The sequence below is a fragment of the Oryctolagus cuniculus genome, chromosome 19 (genome assembly GCF_964237555.1).
Source record: "Oryctolagus cuniculus chromosome 19, mOryCun1.1, whole genome shotgun sequence".
In the NCBI taxonomy this organism is placed as follows: Eukaryota; Metazoa; Chordata; class Mammalia; order Lagomorpha; family Leporidae; genus Oryctolagus; species Oryctolagus cuniculus.
In genome coordinates, this window is record NC_091450.1 from 62059316 (window position 1) to 62067206 (window position 7891).

Consider the following 7891-nt stretch of genomic DNA (forward strand, 5'->3'; position numbering starts at 1 on the left):
CACTAACAAGTACTGGCTTCTAGCTGCAAGATGTTGTTATAGAGAGGCAAGCAGTTCCCCATCCTGCACATATACCTAATGCATGAAAGGCAGTCATACCAAGTGGGCAGGTATCTCTAGGCAGGCAAATACTGTGATGCAGCTCAGTTCCAAAAGAAAGAGAATTGTAGTTTTCAGAAAAGAAATGTGCAGGTAATGTAACCTTTCATTAGCCTTCCTCCTGTTTTTCTGAATCCTTTTCTTTCCTTGGAGGTTCTCCTTCCTCCTGTAACCCACCTGCAGACCCATGGACTAATGCTGGCTGTCTGATGCATCCATTATCAGCAACTAACCATGTAGGATGTGTTGAAGATAATGTGCTTTTACATTAAGCCTTCTCTCTAAGGGTTGTACAAAAGGATTTGTCCTTTCTAAATATGTTCAGTTGTGTATCAGTAAAATGAAAGGTAATATTAGAAGACAGGTCAAGTGAGGCTGTCTCTGTTATCCTTAAAGTCACATACAGGAGGTGGCCATAGCTTTCCAGATGCTAGGTAGGTCCTATCTTGAATCCTGTTATTTTTCTAAAACATGAAACTCTCACATAGCAGACAACTGTGTGAGAGGAGGTCCATAGGATTTTCTTAGTAGGAGGCTCTCTGGTTTTGAAAGCTCATTTACTCTTGGGCCAAAGTTAACCAGTGTCCTCTGGGTGCCTGTATGAGGAGACAAAGGGATTGGCAGAAGGATGGTGATCTTGCTGAGGGGCTGCTGGCAAAGTCCATTCTTCTGGCAAAGTAGTAACCAGCATTTTCTCTCTCCCACTTCTCTGTCCTGGTGGGATGGTTGCAGGGGCTGACCTGTGGGAAGAGCATCTTGGTGAAATTGAGAAGCTGCACCAGCACCTAGAGGAACCCATCTACAGCAGAGGAGGGGAATGTGTGTCCCATGGGCCACATCAATTGATTCATTGTAAGTGATTGTCCATGTTGTGTATGTGATTTTGTAGGGTGAGAACTGTGATGTGTGTTACACTTTGTACATGGTACTAGTTGTGTCTGTAATGTAAAATCCCCTTACTATTTCTGATCATTTGGCACATGGACAAATGTGTACTCACATAAAGAAACTAATCTAAGTACTCTTGGGGCCCATGCCTTAAATAAATCTGTGGTACACTAGGTTGTCTGAAATTTGTTGGTAAAGGAGTAGGCATAGTGTGATGGATAAAGCCATCACTTGCAATGTCTGCAGCCATATTTGAGTGCCAGATGAATTCCCAGCAACTATGTACTACTGATCTGGGTTCTTGCTAATGGGCCTGAGAAGGCAATGGGTATGTCCCAACTAGTTGGGTGCCAACCAAGTGGGAGACCAAGATTTTCCGGCTACTAGCTTTTGTGTGGCCCAGCCCTGGCCCATCCTTGTACTCTTTTCTTTCACACCACCCCATAACTCTGCCTTTCAAATAAATTTTTTGTAAAAACAAAATAAAAATGTTTTCAGAGTTATTAACATATGTCTGTGCCTAGGTATGCTAGTCAAGCAAATGTTACTTATTTTTGGTAGACATTTAAAATAATAAAGGTATAATTTTGACCTAAAACCAAACAGTGTGCACTGCTTCATATATATGAAGTAAAATTCAGTTTTTAGAGTTTTTTTTTTGTCAAGAAAATGGCCCAACCATGCTTGTCTAATAGTTTGGTTTCTTAAATCTAAGTATAATTGTTAAAACTTAGGTAAATATGAAGAAGGAAAATATTTCTAAATGTAAAGTTGACATCTTAAATTCTATAAAAAGCACTGGGCTGATAAGTAGCTGCTATCATAAATTATTAAAATACGTCAATTTAACATTGTTTACTAATCTTTCACTAGATATTGAGTAACTAAGATTAAGGAATAATTCTAACAAATATATGAAACTCAATATTAAGAGAAAAGTTTAAAAATCTCTTTGTCAAAGACAGACATGCATGAAGTTATGGAATATAAATGATGTGTTTTGATTAAGGGGAAAAGTGAGTAATATTTGTCCTAAAGTAAAATGGTGTTGGCAAGGAAAAAGTAACAGAACAGGACAATGAGCTGAGAGAAATATAAAATGTTCTAGTTTTGTGAAAGATGGATCCTGTGTGAAATAACATTGGCTGATGTTACCATGGAATTGGCCATATGAGTTTCTATAAATTAAGTATTAATGTCAAAGGCATATTGTTATGAAGTTAGAATTTGTTAATGTTAAATGTTAATATCAAAACAACCAGGTTTTCTGATAGGAAAATACTCACAAGAAATTTTTATCTTTGAATTTTGAAATCTGATCTTTGACATTCTTAACCCATCTTTGATTGTAATTTTCCTTGTTTCAACTTTTCTATTTTTACAGTTTGCATTTAGTTGGAGATTTCCTCAGTTTTTCAATGAAGGAGGTACCTTTCTCTGAAGGGAGGAGAGAACTTCCACTTTGACTATGACCTTGTCTAAATAAGATTGAAGTCAGTGAACTCACAAGGCTTCCATAGCCTTGGAAACTCGTGACTAGAGCCTAGGGAGATTACTGACACCACAAACAAGAGTGTCAAATTGTTAAGTCAACAACAGGAGTCACTGTGTACTTACTCCTCATGTGGGATCTCTGTCCTTAATGTGTTGTCCAATGTGAATTAATGCTATAACTAGTACTCAAACAGTATTTTACACTTTATGTTCTGTGTGGATGCAAACTGATGAAATCTTTACTTAATATATACTAAATCAATCTTCCGCATATAAAGATAATTGAAAATGAATCTTGATGTGAATGGAATGGGAGAGGGAGCAGGAGATAGGAGGGTTGTGGATGGCAGGGAAGTTATGGGGGGGGAAGCCATTGTAATCTATAAACTGTACTTTGAAAATTTATATTTACTAAATCAAAGTTTAAAAAAAATGAAAAAAAAACCCCCCCCAAAAAGTTTAGAGATTTGATTCTTGACCTTTACTTTTCTCGATACATTTAAACTGCTTCAAGTAGTAGGGTGATTATGTGTGCTAATTCTCCTATTCAAGGGTTTTCTTCTTTGCTGTTTTAGTAACTGAGCTAGGAAATGAGGATTTCATGTGTATTGAGTCTTGGATTTTCTGCTATTGTTGTTAAGCTCTCATTGCTTGAAAATACCTAAGTCTTACTAATAGAATGACAATTGCTTGAAGTAGCACTCTGTTCTCAGAATAAGCCCTTATGGCTTTCTGGTGTGGCTGAAAAGCCCATGAGAGCATTTTAGTCATGGAAAGCCAAGATACTTTGGCAAAAACTGTCCTACATGAAGGACTTCTGTGGGTGAGATCCCAATGGAAAAACATGGCCGCCAAAGAAGGATGTGCTTTTCTCTGATGGAAGGAGAGAACTTCCACTTTGCTTATAGCCTTGTCTAATACTGCAGTAGTTTGTGGATTTGAAGGGCTCCCATAGCCTAGGCAGACCATGTCAAGGGCCTCATGTTATCACTGACATCATATATAAGAGTGTTAATAGTTAAATTAACAAGTGTCACTGTGCACTAACTTCCCATGGAGGACTTCTGTCCTCCGAGAGTTGTATTATGAGAGTTAGTAGTAAAACTTGTTCTCAAAGATTTACTTTTTTTAAGTGTATTAAGTGGAATTTATTCTTATGTCTCATAAACTATAGTTATATCTAAGTACTCGCAACAGATGTATTATTCTTGGGTTCTCCTTTAAAGTAAGTTAAGTTTCTCAAAAAAAGTAAAAAAAAAAACACCTCAGATGTAATTTATTGAATTAAAGTTATTTTTTCTTATTGTAAAAAAAATCTTGGTGTTCTCTTGCACAGAGTAGGGTAAAAATAGTTAACAATAACATATTGTATATTTCTAAATAGCTAGAAGAAAGACATTTGAATATTGTTACTTCAAAGAAATCTTGAATATATGAAGCAATAGATGCTAATTATTCTAATTTGATCAATACAATGTTTGCATATATCAAAATGTTACATTGTACCCTATAAAATGTACAACTATTGTGTGACAATAAAAACAAATAATCTAAAATTAAAATACCTGAGTCTTATTCTGAAATATTTGATTGATCACTTTGTGACTGATTAAATCTAGTTTATATATAGCTCTGGCTGAAACACCTTGTCTGGATAGATGATTGTTATTTTTCAGAATGGTCTGAGTTCCTATTTTGACCAAATGTTTTAAACCTCTGACATCTTTGATAGACTTGTTTTTAGATTCAGAGTTGTAAATTAATTCTTTTGACTTTGATGTTTCCAGTTGGATTCCTGGAGCTGTCAAAGGACATAAGCCTCATCTTGGAGATGCAATAGTTATTTAGGTTGTTTGGATTGTGTAGAATGCATTGCTGGGTTTGCACAGGTTGCCTAATTTTAATTGTGTCTATACAGGTATGTTACTCATGTGAAAGTTCTAAAAATTACATAAAGTTATGACTCCTTGTGGTCCTAGTGTGATGTTGCATTATTGGTGCACACATATATTGCTTGGAATATATCTACAGCAACACAGAAATAATGATGCAACAAAGTAAGGCAAATAGGTCTATAAAGCATTTGTTTTCCTTATAAGAAAGTTTTTGTAGAGGAAATAAAATAACTACTGTTCAAACCAGATCTATATGCTTAACAATGATTTAAACCTTACATAAAATTACATCTAAGCTTCACTATTATGAATCCATAAGGAGTCAGAAAAAGGATTTATAGGTCACAGGGTCTTGACTATGGTTGTATTCCACTTTCAAATCAGTCTGAGATAAATAGCATTTTTCCAAGATTAATAAAATAGATTTTATAAAAGAGATTCTTTTTAATGACTGAATACATCATTTTTGCTACTGAGAGAAACAGGTTATACTTTTTGCCCCACTATAATTCACTCTTATGAAAGAAATAATTTTCTTAACTTCTAGCAAATGCTACAGGTTTGAGACTACAGGAATTATCAGGAGTCATTCTTTCTTATCAATCTGTAATTTATTTCTAAAATATGTCAAGTAAATTTTTAAAGACTCAATGAGGGGCAGCTTCATGTTTGCTGTCTCAGTGAATTCTGAGGAGGCTTTTCTGGCTTTATGGCTTCACGGTGGTCTTTCTCTTTTATCTAATCTTCTATTTTCTCATCCTCCTCACTGTCTAGAGGTTGAGGAATAAGCTTATTACCTACAATGACTTGCCTATTAATTCTGTTTCACTCTCTTTCTTTTCCTTTTGGGAAATCCCTTTGGCCTGCATCTTATCATTTATGAAAGTTCTAAGTTTGCAGCAAATGTAAATACTGGACAAGTCCTGCAGTTTTCTGACAGGTCAGGGAGGCAGTCCAACAATGGCAAGCTTGCCATAATCATTCTCACTTTTGTGCACAAGTGGAGCAAATGAAATAGCAAGGCTATTTTTACTTTCCCAAGTGGCTTCTCCAGTTAGCATAATCTGTGTTAACTGATTTTCTGTAAGCATGACTAGTATGCCTCCCACATTCAGTAAAATGTTCATGTAGTTTTTTCTGGACTCTAGAATCACAATAAATCTGATCATACTGATGTCTGTCAGATGATCTCTGGAGGCAATTACCAATCACCAATGAAGGTTCACAGAACTCAAATTTATCAAAGCTATCACTATTTTTATCAAGCGCTCAAATTTTTCCTTGGCATATTCTACCACATCTGAATGAAGCTGCATCCCATGATTTGTTCCAAAAGACCTGTGGCATGGCTGTCGGTCCAGCCCACAGCAGCAATGTGCAGGGCCAGGCTCCTGAGACCCTGGCAGCTGGCTGCCACTACCACCACACACCGCTGCCTTTTAAAAATGTATTCATTGGGGCTGGCTCTGTGGCATAGTGGATAAAGCTGTGGCCTGCAGTGCCCACATTCCATATGGGCACCAGTTTGAGTCCAGGATGCTCCACTTACAGCCCAGCTCTCTGCTCTGGCCTGGGAAAGGAGTGGAAGATGATCCAAGTCCATGGGCCTCTGCAGCCACATAGGGGACCTGGAAGGAGCTCCTTGCTACTGGCTTTAGATCAGCCCAGCTCCAGCCCTTGCAGACATTTGCAGAGTGAACCAGCAGATGGAAGACTTTTCTCTCTCTGCCTCTGCCTCTCTGTAACTCTGCCTTTCAAAGAAAATAAACAAATCTTTAAAAAATGCATTTATTTTTTGGAAGAGCAGAATGGTAGAGATGGGGGGGAGAGAGAAAGAGAGAGAGAGAAATGAATGGGAATGAGAATGAGAATGAGATTGAGAATGAATCTTATTTTCAGTTCTACTCCCCAAATTCCCTCAGTAGCTTCAGCTGGGCCAGGTCAAAGCCAGGAGGCATAAACTCCACCCAGGTTTCCTATATCTGTGGCAGGAACCCATCTAGTTGAGCCAATATCTGCTTCCTCACAAATAAATATCAGGAAGGTGGATTGACGTGTACATTCTAAGTGTCAGCCTAACCTGATGTGCTACAGCAGTTACCCTAAGATAACAATTATTTTGTGGATAAATAAGTGATAAAAATGAGCTAGGCATTACTAGCAGGAATTGAACATGTGTAACTAATAGGCAAGTGTTAGCATGCCCCTTCATAGATACTTATTTAAATTATAATATCTTTTCTTAATTTCTCCTGCTCTCTCACTGCCATCTGTTTATTAATCTAAAGGGAAAATTGTAAGAACTGTCTTGAAAATTGCTTTCTCTATACTTTTCTTTATTGTAGAAAAAGAAAAAAGCACATAAGTGAACTGATACTGAAGTAAAAATAATACTGCTGTTTTTGGTTTAGATTAATTATAACCAATAGTGTCTTTTAATAGAACAGATAAGAGGAACCAGTGTCATTTTAGATTTTAAAAAGATATTATAATCTGCAAGATATCTATATGACTGTAGATCTTTCTCAAAGTTTTACTCCTGAAGTAATGCTAGGATTATGTTGAAACTGAGAGGGGACAGCCACTGGGAAATCTTTTCCTCAATACCAGAGGGACTTAATGCTTCATTTGTTGGAGACTAAAGTATCATAAAGGACAACCTGGGTAAGAGATAAGGAGGATGATTTATAATAATTATAATTAAATAATAAATAAAATAAAATAATACTGTTTCCATTCAGTTAAGAATAAACTTGCCCGGGGTCACGGCTCACTAGGCTAATCCTCCGCCTTGCAGTGCCGGCACACCGGGTTCTAGTCCTGGTTGGGGTGCTGGATTCTGTCCCGGTTGCCCCTCTTCCAGGCCAGCTCTCTGCTGTGGCCAGGGAGTGCAGTGGAGGATGGCCCAAGTGCTTGGGCCCTGCACCCTATGGGAGACCAGGAGAAGCACCTGGCTCCTGCCATCAGATCAGCGCGGTGTGCCGGCTGCAGCGCACCAGCCGTGGTGGCCATTGGAGGGTGAACCAACGGCAAAGGAAGACCTTTCTCTCTGTCTCTCTCTCTCACTGTCCACTCTGCCTGTCAAAAAAAAATAATAATAATAAACTTGATTGAACATAATAGATAATTGAAGTCATAGGCTTATCTAAATCATTTTATTTTTCTGTGTAACAAGCTCCCCAAATTATATGATTTGGGACTAATATAGTAGTCTTAGAATGTAACATTGACATGATCCTGACAATGTGGCTTATATTATCCATAATCTTACCTCATGGCTACATAATAGCTGCTGTATGACTAACATACTGTGTTTCAGGAAGGAATAAGGAAAATGATTTTGCAGCCAAAGGTTTTTCCTTTATAATAAGCATTCCAACAAAATTATCTCAATTATTTCATCTAATTTTTCAAGAGAATACATCACAATAGCTATTTTTGCATATGAATTGTAAGAGTTATTGTCGCTCCCCCTCTTTGTGGAGGAACGACACAAGACCCTGCGCTGTTCTTTC

The 7891-nt window shown here is 37.4% G+C and overlaps 1 long non-coding RNA gene and 1 pseudogene across 4 annotated transcripts in view; both read right to left on the reverse strand.

Annotated features, from left to right (window-relative positions):
* The window catches only part of LOC127486820 (uncharacterized), a 46086-nt gene that overhangs the window by 15471 nt on the left and 22724 nt on the right, over positions 1-7891 (reverse strand). For 2 of the 4 annotated variants that reach the window (XR_011384427.1, XR_011384425.1), the window contains exon 2: positions 100-839. This is a non-coding gene — a long non-coding RNA (uncharacterized lncRNA). The remainder of the gene's footprint in view (positions 1-99; positions 840-7891) is intronic. The other 2 variants (XR_011384426.1, XR_011384428.1) reach the window with 2 other exon arrangements.
* Positions 4963-7683, reverse strand: LOC138847069 (protein-L-isoaspartate O-methyltransferase domain-containing protein 1 pseudogene; annotated as a pseudogene).